This window comes from Lates calcarifer, linkage group LG3 (assembly GCF_001640805.2).
Source record: "Lates calcarifer isolate ASB-BC8 linkage group LG3, TLL_Latcal_v3, whole genome shotgun sequence".
Taxonomy (NCBI): Eukaryota; Metazoa; Chordata; class Actinopteri; family Centropomidae; genus Lates; species Lates calcarifer.
In genome coordinates, this window is record NC_066835.1 from 19397320 (window position 1) to 19416561 (window position 19242).

The window sequence follows — 19242 nt, forward strand, 5'->3', positions numbered from 1 at the left end:
AAATAAAAAAGCAGCTGTACAGGCACTTTGACCCTTTCGTTTTCTCACGAGGGAAAACATGAGGGAGACGAGATCTGCTGGATCACTCACACCTTCATTCATTCATTTCGCCCGTTCATTAAATCATTTACTTGCTCATTTATTCATCCTTCAGACTGTTATTTAAATGACTGATCCTGTCACCCAGTCATTAATCTATTCATACATTCATCATTAATGCATTGACTTTTTTTATGGTTATTCACTTTTTTTTAATCCAGTCAACTGCTTGTTTATTCATGGTTTCACTCTCACTCAGTCACCGTTTCGTTCCACTGCTTTTATTCATTCAATTTACTGATTCTTTCACCTGTTAATTCACTAACTGATACTTTAACCTTCTCATTCATTTATTATTCATTTATGCACTCGCTCATTCAGTTATTCATGCAATCATCATTCACCCCCTTGCTCCCAGCCTTCACCTCTTCTCCTTGTTCTCTCATCATGTCTTTTACTTTAATTTCTTAAAGGACCAACAGAGAAACTGACACCCCCCTCACTCACCCCAACCTCACCCCCTTCTACCCCCCTCACCCCTCCAAACAGAAGCCAGTGGTTATATGTCGCCTGTCAAAGCCCCCAGAAGCAGCTCTCATTAAAACCTCAACCGTTTTTCTCCTCCTGACACCTACTTAAGGTGATAGCCTGAATTACCCCTGCACGGCTCGGCACGGCTCGGCATGCACACCTAACCCCCCATCTGTCATTTGAAATTTCCGCCTGGGTGGATTAAGGCAGTGGGGCTGTGGGGACATGGGGAGGGGGAGGGCCACCAGCGCTGTCACCCCTTTAGGAGCCCCAGCTCAAATACATGTACACACACTTCACACACACTCACACACACTCACACAGTTTATGCTGAAGCAGTGACCAACATGTCGCAAAGTTTTAAAACCTCCACAGGTGGTGTGACGAACAGAAGCAGGTGCATTAAAAGCTGGTGAACTTTGACCTCTATCAGGAAATGAACATGAAGTTAAACTGAAAATTATTTCCATTCTGCACAACAGCTCAGTTATGTTCCACAGATCAAGAGCATCCAGCACATTAGTCTCCACATTTTTATGCGTAAACCTTTTACTAAAGAGACTGTAGTGACCCTGGAATAAATACAGGAACCTGTGCTGTACGTATGTCACAGATACATGATTCAGCCCTTTAGGATCATTACCACTGGAGATGAAAAAACTACCATGAAGCGCACTCCTATTATTAGTCATGTTTAGCCATATCATAGGTGATCATGAGGTATTTAAGTGGCAGCATAAAGGCATGATAAGGCCGTAAGTAACTATTGATTGACAGACAGACTGCACGTCCCTTCACTGATAAGCCAATTACAGGAATATTACAGAACAGAGTAAAACTACACAATAAAAGTAGATCATTTCAGGAAAACTAAAGTGTTTCCTTTGTGCAGCTTAATTTTCAATCTCACAGAAATCGTTGTTTTTTTTTTGTTTTTTTTTGCTTCTCCTGTGAAGCCAAAGTTTCTCCCTCAGCCAACTTGATACTCCTGTTTTCCCACCGTGGCCCCAGTCAGAGATCAATACCCTCTGATCGATGGATGACCATGAATATTCCCCCCTAACCTGACCGAGAAGGACTGAAGGAGAAGAGAGGAGTGCAGGAGACAGGAGAGGAGACAGATGGGATAGAGGCTGAGATGGATGGATTGCCATGAATGAAAGAGGAAAAGATGAGGAGGAGAGTGTGGCGCCTCTGTGAGACTGTGATGGATGCTAATGAGCCATATATTCATGCATCCAATTTTGGGTGTGTTTTACATTTCGGATTTATATGCATGTAAGTATTCTAGTTAAACTCTGCTTTTTCAGGGTAATAAATTCAGTTTTATCTTTTTGATGAGATACAGAAAAGAGATACAAGAGCAGAAAAAAACGATGCGACTCCGGGCTGACATATTTAGTGTTTAAATCTTTCTAAAATAATTGAACTCTGGATGCAGTTTCACTTGTTTGCATAATTTCAGGCAACACAGAATAAGGAAAATCGTTATTAATTCATAAGACAAGTTGATTTGAATTTTTCTTCATGTAAAACTATCTTAATCCCTTGGCAGATTTTTTTCTTAGCATAAATTACATCTGAAGACTCCATAAGATGCTAAATAACTTTGTAAGGTGCTTATTTTGCAGACAAATAAAACGATTTCAAATATGGAATTGCTTGGTAAACTGAAAGATGTGTTGCATCAAATTTTATAAAATACAGAGTATAAAAAGTAGAAAGTAGATGTAATTTCTTTCACCTTTCTGTGCGAGTTTAAAGTGAAATTTTAGGTGAAACTAAAATGTTTTCTAAATCATATACAATTGTAGTTAAACCAGAATGTTTGAATAGAGATTAAGCTCAAGCTAATGACCGGGTTTTATTCTTTGTGTGTAGGTGCACACTGGCGAGACAGGATCGGTGAAAAGGCGTCTTACCGGGGCTGGACCGCGGAGCCAGCGAGGACTTGAGTCTCCAGGCGCTGAAGTCGGACGCTGTTCTCTGAAAGACGAAGGGGACCGGCAGGGGGACAAACATGGTCCTCTGTCGACCTGGGGGTCGTTGTTTTTTTATTTCTAGTCTCACTTTTCTTCCTCTCTTATCCGTCGTCCTTCCGTCGTTCTTTGGCCTTTCTTCGTATGCTTTCCAGGTTTGTGGACAGCCGCTGGTAAAGACGCTGGGATGGTTTTTGGAGAAATGAGACTCAGTTATTTGCCTTTTTTTCTTCCGTGGATCGTTTCAGCGGATTCACATCTCTCTGTTTTGGGATTTTTTTTTACAGCTCTAGGATACAGATGGATATTATGGTCCCCTTACTTGTGTCTTCTCGGAGTCAACTAGTCCGGCAGACACACACACACACACACACGTACACACAGCGATGTGCAAGGCGCGCAGCGAAGACTGTTTTGCTTTGGGAGGAAAAAATAAAGCTACCAGTGGTTATCCATACAGGCTAATACAGGCTGCAGGTGACTGGACAATGGATGATATCGGTTATCATTACACCCATGTGAATCTAGTGCAGTTGGTGCTCCTCTCTCAGCCGCTCTCCACTGGATGTAACACAGACACAATTAGACTCCATTTATTGTGTCCAGACAGCTGTGCGTAAAGATCGCAGTGGTTCGCTGTCTGTCTCTCTGCCCCTCGGTCGGGTTTGCTTTGGTTTCGGTTGGGAAAAGACAGAGCTCTCCTCCTGCAATGTCATGAAAAGTCTCAAACAAATACTGTCCACCGGTGAATCCTCGGTATGGAAAATGGGGAGAAAAAAACTGTCCGTGTAAGACTGGAGTTGCTTCTTTTTGGTTCTCGTAAAGATTTGGTTAGTAGCTGGCTGGTCTGCTGAAGAAAACATGCACACAAAGCGACACAATAATAAAACGCAAAACCATTATTTGGTAAAAGAGAAATAATCAAATAATAAAGTAAGGCTACGCAGGCACCTCCTGTCTGACTTTCGCTCCTCCCTCTCCTCCTCTCGCTGTTTCTCTCTCTCTCTCTCTCTTCTTCTACCGCGGGTCACTAATTAAAGCAAAATCAATAGATAAATAAATGAATAGATCCATATCAATAAGTACACCTGTCCTCTGGTTTCCTCCTGCAGTGATGCGAAAGCAAGAAAAAGAGGAGGGGGGGCGATACCCCTTTTCTTTTTACGCTGTACTGTCTTTTCTTTGGCTCTGCTCCGCCATCCGCCGGTGTATCTCTCTCTCTCTCTTTCCCTCTCTCTCTTTCAGTCTTTCTCCGTGTGTATCCTACGTGTGTGTGTGCGCGCGTTTCTGCGTCCCCTCAGTTTATTTTGGGAACCCCGGTGATTTCGGTCCGACACCGCGCAGCCTGAACGCACTCTGGCACGGCGAGGCGCTCCGGCCGGGAGACAGACAGAGATACCCAACCCTCCCCCCTCCTTTTTTGTAACCCCCTTTTCCTTCCCTCCCATCTCTATCCCCCCAACTCCCCCAACCCCCACCCCCCGTCTCTCCCTCTCTACCCCCCTCGCCCCAACACACATACGCATATACACACGTACATATACATACAAACAAACACACTTTCTCTGCCCTCTGCTTGGCCAAGACGTCTTTTCTGCCCGGATTTAAACATTTACTGCCACTTATGGTTCTTGTATCTGATGTGTTTACTGAAACACCACATGGTGAGACATTATAGAAACCATTTGTAAAGACTATTTACATGTGTTGGACAGAATATACGAATCTGCAGGAGTCTATATTGAATTACTAACATTTTAAAACAGGCTGCAGCCAATCTATACATTCTCTCTCTCTCACACACACACACACTCTCACTCTCTCTCGCCCCTTTTGACCACTATAATCCCGTACAAGACTAGTGCAGATCCAGCCAATTGATCTTCTGATTACTTCATTATAATGAAGCCAATAATCACATCATCGCCGGCCTCCGAAAAATCGATCGCCTCTTCACAATGTGCGGACATGAATTCAAAAGGGGGGGACCTTTGATGTATATTTCAGCAGGTGGATCCCCCCCCTCTCCCTCTCTCATATAGATTTAAGTGGGTCTGGCCTAAGCAAGGTCACCTGCAACACTCAACCAATGTATTTTTTTTCCCACACAGAGGTGAATAATCAGAGCCTGCAGAGCCACGGGTGTTAAATTAGTAATTATTTTGGGCTCGGGAAGGCTACGTGCGTGAGTGCGTAAAATGTGCGTAAAATGTCAGTTGAGCTGAATTTAAATTGAGTGTCGTTTTTCCCATTACGGGCGGGTGAGACTCTGTTAGTTGCCGTTATGTGTATGTGTGTGTGTGTGTGTGTGTGTGTGTGTGTCCGGGGGAAAGGTGGCTCCCGGCCATCACCTCTCTCCTCTTCTCACCACAGCCTACACCACCCCGGCTGTCAGGCCCGCGCGCCGCCCCAATCTGCTCTGTGCATTTACACTTCAAGATTATCGCCAACAAAAAAATTTTAAATAGAAAAATCTATGCGCTAAATATCGCAGTCAATAAAAGGAAATCGACCAAAGCACACACTCCTCTCTCTCTCTCTCTGTATACACTTCGAGGTGGGACTGAGCTGTTAATAAGTTATCGATCAATTATGGCCTCATATATGTGGAAAGGCCTCGGGCTCTTTGCCAATGCTAATGTCTATGAAAGGAGAGAAAGAAAGCGTCAAATATAAACTATCTGCTGTGCAGATAAAACATCATCAGAGGAGGCGACATGATCCTCTGACTTTACAGCTGCAGTACTCTGTACTACCAGTACTACATGTACTACTGCAGTGAAATCTCTACTCCCACCTCCTGCTATTAGTGTTTGTACAGTTACAATACTTCATTACAATTACTACTACAACTCCTGCTGCAGTTGTACTACAACTACTACTATAACTCCAGCTTCTGCTAGTGTTTGTACTACAAATACCTTTCCTCCTCCACTAGTAATACTACAACTACTTTTATGAGTTAAATTTGTATTACTACTCCTTCTAGTATTCATAGCAATACTGCTACTGTTACTAATGCTGCTATATGTCATATTTCTACTACTTGCAGTACTAATACTGTGATTGGTACTGCTGCTGTGGCCTCCACTACAAATACTACTCCTCCTCCTCTAGTAATACTAATACTGATTCTACTACTACTAATCCCATTATTCCCTTTCTTACTGTTACTATTCGTTTAAATACTCCAACCACTACAAGTCTGTACTACAACTACTAGTACTCCTCTAGTAATATATTTACATAAAAAAATTCAATTTAATGCATACTGCAGCAGTTTCTAGTAGTACTTCTACTGCTACTAATCTTGCTATGCCCTCAGTAACTGCTAGTATTAGTACCAGTACTGTGACTACTTCCACTGCTGTGGCCTTTACTACTACTACTACAACTACTACTCCAAAAATACTACAGCCAGTTTTAGAAGTTCAGTTTGTATTACTGCTGTTTCTAATATTAACAATCACACACCTACTGCTACTAATGCTGCTATTCCCTCTATTTCAACTGCTAGTACTCAATCCTCTAGTATTATGACTTCCTAAGCCCGTGTCCTATGTTTCCGTTACCCGCTGCAGCTTTTGATGTCATCTATGCAAAGACACACGTCACAGCACAAAAGAGCGCCCCCAGAAATTAAGAAAAAAAAGCCCACTCCCCATTGACAGATGACATCCGCGTGTCCAACAGGCGAGAGAGGGAGCAAAAAGAAAAAGAGGAGGAGGAGGAGGGAGAGGAGAAGCCATATAAAGAAGCGACCGGTTGTCCCTCAAGAGCCCCCCTCTCCAGATGAAGGCGAGCGCAGAGGAGCCCCGATCCAAACTCCTTCCAGACAAAAGCAATTATTTCTTGTAGAATATAGTGTGTTTTGTGCGTCCATCGCAGGAGGGGAGGGAGGTGTGCGTGGATTTGAAGGAGAGGTGAAAAATATGGCGCACGGCGGGCCTCATCAATAGCAATATGTTCTTTTCCCCTCCTGTAATACCTATCCTTTTATAACGACTCTGCAACCTGCTGCGTGGCTGCTTTGTCTGACATTGTGGGCTTATAGGCCATAGTGGACTTCTGATCAGTTACACACACACACACGAGCAGACAGCAGAGTGAAAGGAACCTAAAATAGATTCTGCCTCTTACCTTTCAAAGCAAAACCTGTTGTTTCTGAATCCAGACCTGAAACTAAACCGCTGTGCTTTTTACAGCAGGATTTAAAAATGATCGATATCTCTGAGAATATTAGTGAACGGATACTTTACTTATGGTTTATAATGAGAAGACTGGTAACACGTGCACACACATACACACAGCTCTGTCTCAAACTAAGATGGCTGCATCCTTTAAGGGTTAAATGTGAAGTATATCAGTGCTATAGTATCACATTTTGTTCTGCATCAGTAGGATTAAATGTTTTTGCTAAAATATACAAACAGATCTGAATAAAACCCAAATAATCTGAATAAGTGAATGCATCCTTTTCACTACAAGAAGTCTATTGCTGAATCAGATTATTACTCTTTATCTGTGTGTGTGTGTGTGTGTGTGTGTGTGTGTGTGTGAGAGAGAGAGTTCATTGTTAAATGGCAGTGTCATGTTGACAAACGAGTTGGTTGAATTAAATTCTCCCTCATCAATAACAAGAGGGGGCCAATCAATACCAGCTTACAATTATATCACCGCCAACCTCCTCCGCTACTGCTGTAACCACACATGCACACACACACAGACATACACGCACCAAGAGATAGCGCATGAAAGGGAAGAATCATTACCTCACTGTAACACTGGGCTTAATAAACACAATAAAATATTCACACACACACACACACACACACATTCACACCCGTTCACAAACTGACGGAGAGAGAATTATTGCTTTAGTGTTACATGGATTATTACAAACACACACATTTAGACACACACTCAGAGAGGGAATCACTCATGTATCACTGACACTAATAAATAAACACACACATCTTCTCTGTACACACACATTAGTTTTAGCTTCTGACATTTTATCTATTTTCAGCATCTCTCTCTCTCTCTCCATCTCTCTCATTCTCTGTCTATGTCTCTCTGCCTTTCCTCTCGCAGCCTGACTAAGTAATCAATGCTGACAGATTGTCAATGTGCCGGTCTGGGCCCTGCCAATACCTCTCCTACATATCCATTATTCCTCTTAAGGCCGCAGAGGACAAACACAGAAAAGAGTAAAACACGATGCTGTCGATTCGCCACCTTGATACGATCATTGAGGCAGATCAATGCTCTTGCTTACAGCTCACGAGCTCGGTTCGACCTCGAACGCGCTGGAAATCACAGTTAGCGTGAAAATCGGTTTGTGAATATGCTTCTTCTTCTCCCCCTCAAACTGGATGTCTTCCCCTGTTTCTTATCTTCATAGGCTGGGGATATTTTCATGTATATTCTCTTTTATTTCACGGATAATTTTATTTTCGACTTTGAAGATATTTTTCCACTTGTGAATTTCCCAGTGTTCGCATTTCACACATGTTCTGCATCCTATTTCATCCTGGATTGGTTGTAATGGATTTAAGATGTAAAACGCAGGACAGCACTGAAGTGGAGGGGTGGGGGGTGCAATATCGACTTTTAGCTGTCATTCCTGATATCAGGTTCACACACAATCCTGTATACACACACACACACACTCATGTATGTGCTGGTACACACACATACACAGACACACAAATTTATGTACACGCTTAGCAGCACACATGCAAACACACCATAGCATGCAAGGAAGCACGCAAACTGCAGACCAACACACTTGTGCAAGATATTCACGTACATGCAAACACACCATAACATGCATGAGCGCATGAGAAGTACACACACACACACACACACACACACTTAGCTGGGTCTTGTGCTCAGAGAGGTCCAAACAGCTTAGCTTAGCACAAATGCAGCATCAAGGCTTGAGGTAATGCCAATGACATGGATAGAGCTTTCCAGCCCATGCAGCCTGGAGTGTGTAGGTGTGTGTGTCTATGTGTGTGTGTGTTTATATGTGTGTCCGTCGCAGACGTGGGGGTGGGGTGTGGGGGTTTGAGAGCCTTAAACATTGAGAGGATCAGACCCAGCTCTCCTGGACACCATGGAATACGATCAAGAGGAAAGTGTGTGTGTGTGTGTGTGTGTGTGTGTGTGTGTGTGTGTGTGTGTGTGTGTGTGTCTAAGAATGATAGTAAGATGTACAGTAGCTGCAAAAAATACTAAAAAAATCAGACATAAAAGGTGTTTTAAAGGCCAGGGTTCACAAAGTATTCTGGTGCTGAAATAGCATGTCGCACGACTTCAGGTATTATATATTCAAATTGAATACACTTCTAAAGCAATGGCATCTAAATTTTCCTATAAAAATAGAATTTTTATGTTGAATTTAAAATGAAATTCTTGTTAAAAATGAGGCAGAAATCACTGTCTGAGCCACAGATGTATAATGATTCATAGTAAACTCTTTTTAACCCATGAAAACCACCACATTCTCTGTCCTAGACACACACGTCTTTCTTTGACATGAAGCATTTCCTCTCCTTTTCCTTAACCTTAACAATCACAACTTAATGCCTGGCCCCAAACTCTTAACCTAATCCTAATTCTTACTCCTCACAATGGCAAAATGTCCTCACAATGACGGTTTTTCAACTAAAATCTGTCCATACAACCATAAAAAGATGTGCACAAACACACACCACACGTCTCCTCTGAGATGTACATTCACACAAACCTTATAATCCTTTTTTTGTACTACGTAAACACCATCGACCACACTCTCAAGTCTCTTTTCTCTGCATCCTTTTCTCCATATTTACTCTCTACCTGCCTCACTCTCTCTTTCTCTCTCTCTCTCCTTCTCTTACTCACTTGCTCACTCACACACACACATGTGTTCATGCTCGGCCTGCATGTTGTTCATGGAGAGAAAGAGAGACAGACACAGGGTGTGTGTGCGCGTGTGTGGGCAGATTTAGAAGCGGGGATCAATGAGAAATGTAGAAATCAATGCACTTAGCAGTGGGAAATCAATGGGGCCTAATCGGGATGCCAATGGCACAAGTCAAAACAATTAAGAAGGAAGAAAAATGTTTAACAACCCCCCGATCCCACCCCACCCTGATGCTTACACAGAGGCCGAGGAGAAATGGAGGGAGCAGAGGGAGGAAAGAGAGAGGGAAGAAACAATACGAGGGATCTTGGGAATGTCAAACGGAGGATAGCAGCGATGTCTGGGTGTGATTAAGGGTCAAGAGAATTAAATGCACCTTACCTGAAAAGTTGCAGGTTTGAATCCAGGTCATCAGCTCACATTGCTCCATCTTTAAGTACAAGGGAGAAAGGACTCATTAGACAGAGAAGGAATAAAATTCGGAAGACAAAAACAGAGAGAGAAATACAGGATAACAGATTACTTATGTGATAATGGCCATACGGATTATAAAGTCAGAGATGGTGCAGTGCTACTACATACAAAAATGATAAGCCAGAACAAGCATATCAGAGAATTTAGCTAATCAACAATAAGCTGAGAAGCCTGAGATTCAATCAAGACTGACTCATTAAAGCTGATTAGCTGATAAGAACAAGGACCTTGCAGCTTTGTATTCAGAACAAGAATCACTTTGTCAAGCATCCATCCATTTTTCTTTCCTAATCTGCAGCTTATGCTGGGTACACCGGACGTTCCTCTCTCATCAATAAGACCTTAAGATACTTGGGACAGAATCTCACTGCCACCCAGAAAGGTTAACCTAATGTTTTGTGGCAGTGCATGCAGGAGCTCATGTTCTGATGAAACCAGCTCAAAGCAGAGATGCAGTCCTCATCAGTCACCCAACCATAAACTCTCCACTCTCTGACCAAACTCCAAAGGAGTCATCTCTCATTCTTACAGATCTGGTGCAATTCCAGCATGGCAACTCTGAAAGAGGAGGGTCCAGCCCCTAACCAGGACGGCAGGGAGGAATCTAACTCTAAGTAGATTGTATTATTATATTACAAAATATTGTCGATCCCAGATCAATCCACCAAAGCCCGTCTTTCATTGTCAAATGATGCAACACACTGAACAGCTACACCTCGCCATATTACTTCTTAGGGCTGATTCAGACTCAGCCGGCACTTGAGCTCGCCGAGCTCCCCTATGAGGCCTGACTCCACGGAGTTGGGGTCTGGTTTTGCAGATGCTGTCACTCTTATCTCCTATGTGGAGAAAGTGTCTTAGTCTGGCCCCTCACCTGAGACCAGTCTGTCTCAGGAGACCATACCAGGAGCTACAGCCCTCAAGAAGACAACTCTCATGCTCACAAGGGCACAGAGAGTCTGTCACACATATTTTACCCACATAAAGTGCACAGAGCAAAGTGTACTTGTAAGTGACGCCATGCACCCAAATCCTGTCTTGACTGTTAAATCATATCCTCAGCATGATTGAAAGTTTGGTGTAAAAGGTGTGTGCTGTGGTTTTTGTCAGCTGTGACCTTGAATTCTTATCTCTTTGATTATATTCAAAGATTTTATTTTCTCCAACAATTTAAACTAACCACAGCTTCTTTCTCTACAAAGCATGAAAGCTACAAATGTCTTACAGCCACGTTTCGAGTCCACGACAGGTTCTTGATACTCAAAAGATTTTGGGTGGAGTATCACTTTAATGAACTGATAGAGATGAAAGGATATGAAAGTATTGGCAGCGGGACAGAGCAGGTGAAGAAGGAGTGGGAGCAGAGAGAAGCAGTTTTGTTAGATGTCTCCTGCAACTCATAAAATCTGTCAATAAAAATATTTCTCTCTAAAAAAAATGACTGATGGAGATGACACTACAACATGACACAAATATACCCAATGGTGCACTAGGAAAGAGAGACAGTGGATAGGTAGCAATACAAATATAGAAGGAAACTATCTGAAGGTATGGTCAGGCTGCATGCCATAGGACTGCGGCTGGGTTTGGTGTGTGTGTGTGTGTATTATGGGGAGGTGGTGGTGGGGTTGATCTGGGGCCAATCAATAGCAGCAGGCTCTCTTACGACCCCTGAGTTCCTCCTAGCTTGGCTAGCAGGCTGGAAATCAATGGGCCTGGGCCAATAACTCAAGATGGTGTGTGGATTAGTGAACTGTCAACTAATCAGAGAGTTACTGAATCTGACACCACAGCTATTAACCTATCGATATGACACTTGGCACTGACACACACACACACACGTGGATATATATATATATATGTGTATTGATGAACACACATGCACATGGAAACATGTATGTGAGTGCCTAAAGGCGGCTCGCACGCCTCCACACACAGGGACTGGCACACTGAATGGTGTTGGATTACACACATGTATGCATCCACATTTACACACAGTAAATCAATACACACTCACAGAGACCTGGACAGTAACTATACTCACACAGACATACAAAAAATGTATAATTGCATGGTTGGAAGCATAAAAATGTCCAGTATGTTCTTACAGATTAATACTACATCATCATACACAAGCATAAACACAGACAGACACACTAGTGGTAAAATTATTTAGAATAAAAGACTGTAAATCACAGCAAAATCCATCAATAACTAAAAACATTTAGTTAACTGACAGAAAACATGGACTTTACTTTAACCTCTTATTTTTATTCAGCCTTTATAATCAGCAAAGTAACAGTTTATAAATGTTTTATAACACACTATAATATAGTTGTAATCAGATTTAAATGTTTATTAATGTTTTGTTGTAACTATAACTTTTCCTAAGGAAGCCCATAAATGGACTTATAAGTGTTATAACATACACTGCATAAATGCCAAATAAGGGGACTTAAAAAAGTGAAATACTACTACAAAGGTATTATTGCATGTTGCCACAGATTAATGTGGCTTCAGTGCAAACAGATTTGGAATAAAGGACTAAATATGTAAATAACCTATTTTTAAATATTTATTTAGATTATTCTATGATTCTTAAATCTGCATTAATTCCACGTGTCATTATCCCTCATTGAAAAATTACCTATTGAGATGGAAAAAAAGGCCTTATTGTGTCAGTAACTGAATGAATAATCAATAGACACTTATCTAAAGAGAACAGCATGAAGAATACAATATATTATCACATGGGAAAAACAACAACTAAGACAACACTGTTGAGTGGAAGAGACAAAGATACAATTATGATAATAATTTTTTGTTTAACAGTTCTTGTAAAAACTACATTTGTCCTGCTTCTCAAACACTATCGGTGAATAAAAACATACTTCAGATGCATGTGACAGCTAGAGAACATGCACTGATCCCCATTCAGTGGTCACCGTTCATTTAAGGATAATTTGAATCAGCCATCAGTCAGTTTTACACACACACACACACACACACACACACACATCCTGTGTCATGTATTATGTGAGGGCTGCTGCTTTGACCCTTGACCTCCACACTACTGATGACTTTGAAATTTGGTGAACCAGAAATGTCAGTGTTTTCCACTGTTACAGGGATTTTTTGTCTCCATATCTCAGCCTTGTTTTCTGCATACTACATTTCTATTAATATTTGAATTTGTACAAAAAATCCATTTGTTTAAGCTTTAAAGTGAACAACCACTGATGTTAACAAAAGCTGTAATTTCATAAAATGACACTGTGCCTTGTGTTGTTACTTTTAAAGACCTTTTCTGGCTAACAGTTCAATGCACCATAAATCTAAGTCCTGAACATTTCTGTTAGTGTAAAAAGGTGAGTAATCTCTATATAAAAAGCAGGGTAAGCTGAGTTTATGTGGCTTTACCCTGCACTACATCCCTGCTTTTATCCACAATTCATATCCAGATTCCTTGGTGCTTCTTTAATATGTAGACTCTCTGATCTTTTCATATTCTCATGTTCCTCTAGTGTGGAACTACAGGCTTATACTGTGTCAAGGGTGCTGGTTCATTTTACATTATTCGCTTCTATTCTTCTGTCCTTTTCTACTTTTTTTAGGGGAGCAAAAGGAGATTATTTTGGGGGGTAATTCCATTGAAACCGCTCTGAAATAACTTGACTTGGCATGTGCCTATACAAGGCTCCACAAAAGGCTCCAGGAATACTATTCAGTAATGGGGTAAAGCAAAGGGAAGAAGCAGGACAAAAAGCCTGTGTGTGAGAGTGTGAGTGAGTGTGTGTGTGTGTGTGTGTGTGTGTGTGTGTGTGTGTGTGTGTTACAAGAGCAACTGAAATGAGGGAGAGGAGAGAGAACGAAATCACCTGAGAGAAAATAAGACAGCTAGGGGCAGGAGGGGAAAAAAGGATGAATGAGCAGCAAAGAAACTAGTGGAAAATAATCAAGTGTTGAGAAGAGAAGCAAAGAGGGAACACTAGTTAGACATTTTGAATTTATTCATAAAGTGGCGACCTTATATAAGATAATTTTTGGAAATAATTTGTGCAGTCATCATCTTCACACCAGTAAGTTTTGGGTCAGATTTTCAGGTAAGATTTGGGTAAATTATGTAAATTATCCATTCACAGATTCTGCAGTTTTTAATCTGGAACAGTAAAGTCATGAATATTTTCCAGGAGAATTAGCTACAAAAAGAGGAGAAAAGGAAAGAGAGAAAATAAAACAACACTACGTAACTGTGAGAGAAGACAAGATGCAAGAAATGAACAAAAAAGAAAGGAAAAAAAAGAAGCAGAAATACTCCAGAAATCAGAGCAGGTGAAGAAGAGATGGTGTTGGGTGGGGACAGGCAGGTCCTCGCTGCTGTCTAATGATAAGAGCCACAGGAAGAAAGACAGAGAGAGTGAGTCCAGGGCTAAAAGAAAGACGAATGGAGGCAAGTTACAGCATTATAGTTGCCGAGAGAAAGGCGAGGGTGGGTGGGTGAATGGGGAGGGGTAGGTTCATGGGCCTCCCACACACACTCCGGATTAGGAAACATATGCAGCAGGAGCAGCGAGGGATTAAGGGGTGAATGAGAGCTGGAAGAAGGAAAAGAATGTTTTTTGGGGAGGAGAGGAGGGGTGACGGAGGAGGGATGGAAACACAAGTGCTCGGCCAGGCGTATTTCCACCCCGCTTTCATCCTCCATCCCCTCCCTCTGCCCTCCTCCTCCTCCACCCACCTACTCACCTTCATCTTTGAACCGCTGGGATGACGAGATTGGCGTGCAAGGACTCAGAGAGAGACATGGGAGGAGGCGGCTTTCTGGCACTATCCTTTGATTGTAGTCATTTGCTGCAAACACAAGACACATAAAGTAAAAATTGTTGGAACCAGTAAAAAGCTTGAACCTAATTCCTTTTAGTTGCCATAGAACATGACCAGTGACATGCTGCTGAAGAGTTTTCTTTCACAGAGGAAGAACAAATAGAAAGCATTTTCATTTTGTCAGGTTGAGATTTAACAGAATAAATAAAATATGAGTCAAAATCACTTGTTCACTACTCAGCAGTTTGCTCTGTAGTGAGCAGTAAGCTGAGATTTCACTTTTGTATAATAACTGACAGGTGCAGAGTCACACAACGTCATTCTTCTATCTATGAAATGCGAAGAATTGCATTGTGGGATTGTTAGCAGAAGGTAGGACATGAGTTTTTCCTATCCATTGTAAATAATTAATGGCTTTACTTTAAACATAGCAAATAAAATGGTAGACAGTAGCTATAGAGAAATATATAGCAGCATCTGTTAGATTAAAGTAGGTATAAATATGTCCAAAATAACTGTGCATTTACACATACTTTGAGACTTTATTAGTGAAATTACATTCAGTTAATTATATTCAAAGTAATACACCAGACTATTGGACTTAAAATGAGAAATTTATGTAAACACAAGTTGATTAAGAGACCTGGATTACTTTTAAATGACTGTTTTACACCTACATATACAAAATTACTTTCCCCATGTGTTTATTCGACATGTGCCCATCAATTCTTACTGAAAAGCAATTTCCCTTTGGGGATAATTAATTAATATTTAGTGCCAAGTATCAGCAAATCTTGTAAATTTATTTGGGTTTGGCATGAACTTAAACATGGTGAATGATCCTTTATCATACAATATCTGAAACAACATATCTTTAAAATTATAGTGGACATTCAACTTCTTTATGTGTGACAATTAATTTTGAGAATTATTTCCGGTGATCCCAGGAAATTTGAATTTTGAGGCTCAGTATGACAGTGCATATAACTCTTGCTGCAACGACATGTGTGTGAGGATGTCCACTTGAATGTAGGCTGTCTTTAATGGTAACAGTCTGTAAGCCTGTGTATGTGTGTGTGTGTGTGTGTGTGTGTGCTCCTGTGTGTTTTATGCCTGAATGTGTATTTCTGTGAGTGTGTGTGTTTGGGATGTTACAGCGGGTCACAAGTCAAGGTCAGGTGATAATTCGCCTGAAAGCCGCAGAGAGATGAAGGGAGGGAAGGACAGTGGAGCAGAAGGAGAGAGAAGAAAAAGTAAAGGAGAGGAATGAAATGATCGGTACAGTGATACCAAGAAGGAAGAGGAGGCCAATCACTGAGGAAGAGGAAAACCTGTAACTGCAACTATCCACCAATCTGTCATTGTTGTCTTTTGGCCAGTTTCCCTCAGCTTGTCGTTTGTTTGGTCTTTGTAATTTTTCTCACTTTTTCATTTCATCCACTTTCTGTCTTTTTCACGTCTCTCGTTTCCAGTGATTTGGAAAAAAAAAACATTTAAGTTTTAGCGGGACAGTGTATGACTATAAGACCACATTTGGTATAAGAATGTGAATTAACACATTAAAATAACTGTTCTCTTGAGTTAAAATCACCACCTGCCATCCTCTATCCAACAGATTTTCATACTTAACCACTGACACAATATTTCACTTGTGCTTTTTTCACCTCATCATCCACCAAATGTCTCTCCTTCTCTGCCCCCATAAATACCTCCCTCCTTCTACCATCACACACACATACACAAACACACACTCCTGGCCCAGAGAGGTCAACCTTTGGTGGATGAGGTCAGGCGTCTGGGATGAAGTTGACCTTTGACCTGGAGGGCGCGATCGCCCGCTTGCATCCTAACCAGCTGGACAATGAGCAAGCCGTTCAACCATCACTGTGTCTGTTTATATGTGTGTGTGTTTGGAGTCGAGCATGGTCACTTGTGTGCGTGTGTGTATTTATATTTTTTTTGTTTGTGTGTGTTTTGGTGATGTGTGTAAATGCATGATCTAATGTATGTGGTAGACTGTGTTTGTGTGTGTGTGTGTGTGTGTGTGTGTGTGTGTGTGTGTGTACTGAGAAATTGGATTTACCTCCTCAGTTTCAGAGAGACGGAGGTCGCGCTGCTTGTTACCGCCGTCGAGTAACAAAACAATATTGATCAGGCCGAGGTCGTCCATTGATGAATCCTGTCTTTAGTCTTTCCCGCAAAAGCTCATCACTTCCTGTCTTCTTCCTTATTCAGGGTTAATATCTCATTAACTGCTATTATCTCCACACCAGTCACCACGGCAACAGCCATCGGGACATGAGCTGACAATTCCCTGTAGCCCGCATCCTGTGGATCAGACAGGCAATGACCAGATTATTGGAAATCAATCCGAGGGAGTTACTGTTTCCCTGACCTCCCAAGCTTCATTTCCACTATTTATTGAGGAACGCTGGTCAAATGTCGACTATTGTGAGGTTTACACAGATGTCAATACATGCAATGACGAGAGTCGATAAGCAATGGGAATTATGATTGTGGTTAATCATTTCGAGGTTCATAAATCAGACGTTAGCTGGAAGCCATTTGATGTGAGAAAAAAGGAGTTAGTCACTGTGGATTGAAAAGATTTTTAGATTTATTATTAATCTGCTGTGGGGGGTTTGTTGCTGATTGTAACATTTCAAAAACATTTTTCAATACAGTAAAATGTCGAGCAGAAATTAAAAATACACTCATAGATGTTATCAGTTAACTTGGAATTAATTCATCTAAGACCACTGAGTTTCACAGAGAAGACAGGGGGGTGCGGGGTTAGGAGCAGGTCTATATATGAGGGGCTTTGCTTCCTTATCAGTCACTAGACAGTCCTGATCCTTATTTTCCACGGAGCAACAGAGGAAATATTATTTAACAGCCTACAGTTTCAGCTTGGCTACACAACTAACAACTTTACTGTTGCAGTATTTTCATGATCACGCCTTGCATAATTATTGGTTGATAATGATCTGGGTTGTCTTAGCTACAGATTACATTTACATATTCTAGGTGAGAAAGGTAAACTTTGGATGACATGTAACTAAAATGCCATCTAACCCACCTTATATGTAAACCTAAAATATATAAATGTTTCATCAAAAACCAGATTAAATAGATCTTAGAGCAGTAGGAGAAATTAGAGAATGAGATACGTGTCAGTGCATTAAAACAGAAGAGCTACATATTTAGAGTTAGTCCATAAAGACTGGGTTTGTCTGAGAATGATATGTACACTCAGGTATGGACCAACACCTGGAGAACCTTAGCGTGGGCCTACTGCACAGCAAATTACAGGAATTAGCATTTCAGTTAGCTTTGTAGCACTGCAACGTTTTTACATAACTGTAGGTCTACAACTTATCTGTGGGTGACATGAGTTTAAACAGCATGAAGCTGATTTACTTCAGCCGAACAACGTGTTGGGTGGAAGAATTTAACGTCAACTGATATCCGGCTAACTGATACACACGACCAGACTAGCATAGATAGCTTGTTTTGGTTGATGTCGTTAAAAACCTGACCTAAACACATCCTGCTCTTGTGTTTACACCTTGGAAGTCTTGACGCGTTGATATCAGAGAAACTAATAAAACAGTTGAGGTCTTAGCTTGTATATTTCCGGGTCAGTTTGTTGTATACTTGCCTGATTAACCTTGGGTAAATAGCTAATACTTTCGGCTAAATATTAATCATACTTGCGCGTCGCCTAGCAACAACAACGTTCTGGAACGTTACCGTTCTAGAAGTGTACGGCTACAGGCTGAGGGATAACGTCTGATTAATACGTACCACAAACTACGTGTCGTGGAGTTTATGATTCGGGTAGGCTACAGTGAGTTTTCCCTCTGCTTACAGCGGTAGGCTGCACTTTAAACCACTGTTACTTTCCAGTGGTTTAGATAGGAAACATGAGTTATCACTGGGCCTACAGGGTACTTACCCGTAATTAAAAACGAGCCGGGTCCGCCTGGTGCTTGCAGCAGACTGATGAGTTGCAGTAATGGCAGAGTGGCCGGCTGACCTTTGACCCGGAGGTCAGGGCGGCGGGGTCTGGCTCGCGGGGACACAGTGACAGACGCTCCCCGCAAATTGATGAAAAAGGCAATAGAGTCTATAATAAAACCAAGCAGCCGCCGTCACCAAATAATCACATAATGGCCTCAGTGACAATAATGATGTTTTGTGATACAAGTTTCATGTATGTAACTGTTTCCTGGAGAATATTTATTTACAATTATTCCTGTAAATTAGGCCATTTGTGGAGATTTCTGTTTCTGATTCAACTGCATTGACAGTTTTTAGAAAGGCTAATACATAATATACATTTACAGCAGGTTCTTCTTTTTTCTTTTCAGCAACATTTAAAACTGAATCTGTAGGCCTGAACCGGCTTTCTTAAGATTCATAATTTCAGGAATCTGCTTAAAAACGAGGAGGTCAAGTTTAAATTTTGTTGGAGCTGCA

At 41.4% G+C, this 19242-nt stretch overlaps 1 long non-coding RNA gene across 1 annotated transcript in view; it reads right to left on the reverse strand.

Moving 5' to 3' along the window:
- The window catches only part of LOC127138984 (uncharacterized), a 57545-nt gene extending 40414 nt beyond the window's left edge, over positions 1-17131 (reverse strand). Inside the window, exons 1-3 of the long non-coding RNA XR_007811088.1 lie at positions 16844-17131; positions 14683-14787; positions 9844-9892 (exon numbers count right to left, since the gene is read on the reverse strand). This is a non-coding gene — a long non-coding RNA (uncharacterized LOC127138984). The remainder of the gene's footprint in view (positions 1-9843; positions 9893-14682; positions 14788-16843) is intronic.
- Positions 17132-19242: the final 2111 nt, after the last annotated feature.